A 221-nucleotide genomic window follows, 5' to 3' on the forward strand; every position below is an offset into this window, starting at 1 on the left:
GAGGTGGGTGTGGATTTAGGGGTATCCGCATCCGCCCCGCCCATATGCCATCCCTACATATGAAGTATTAGATTACATCTACCCATATGTTGGACTTTATTCATCTCATTTTGAGAGTCTAGGAACTTTGTTTTGGACTTTGTTTTTGATGTTCTACCCATATGAAATGCTTGGGCCTCCGGGTCAGGGAATTTGCAAGGTCAGTCAAGAGATTATTCATT

This window comes from Beta vulgaris, chromosome 6 (genome assembly GCF_026745355.1).
Source record: "Beta vulgaris subsp. vulgaris cultivar EL10 chromosome 6, EL10.2, whole genome shotgun sequence".
In the NCBI taxonomy this organism is placed as follows: Eukaryota; Viridiplantae; Streptophyta; class Magnoliopsida; order Caryophyllales; family Amaranthaceae; genus Beta; species Beta vulgaris.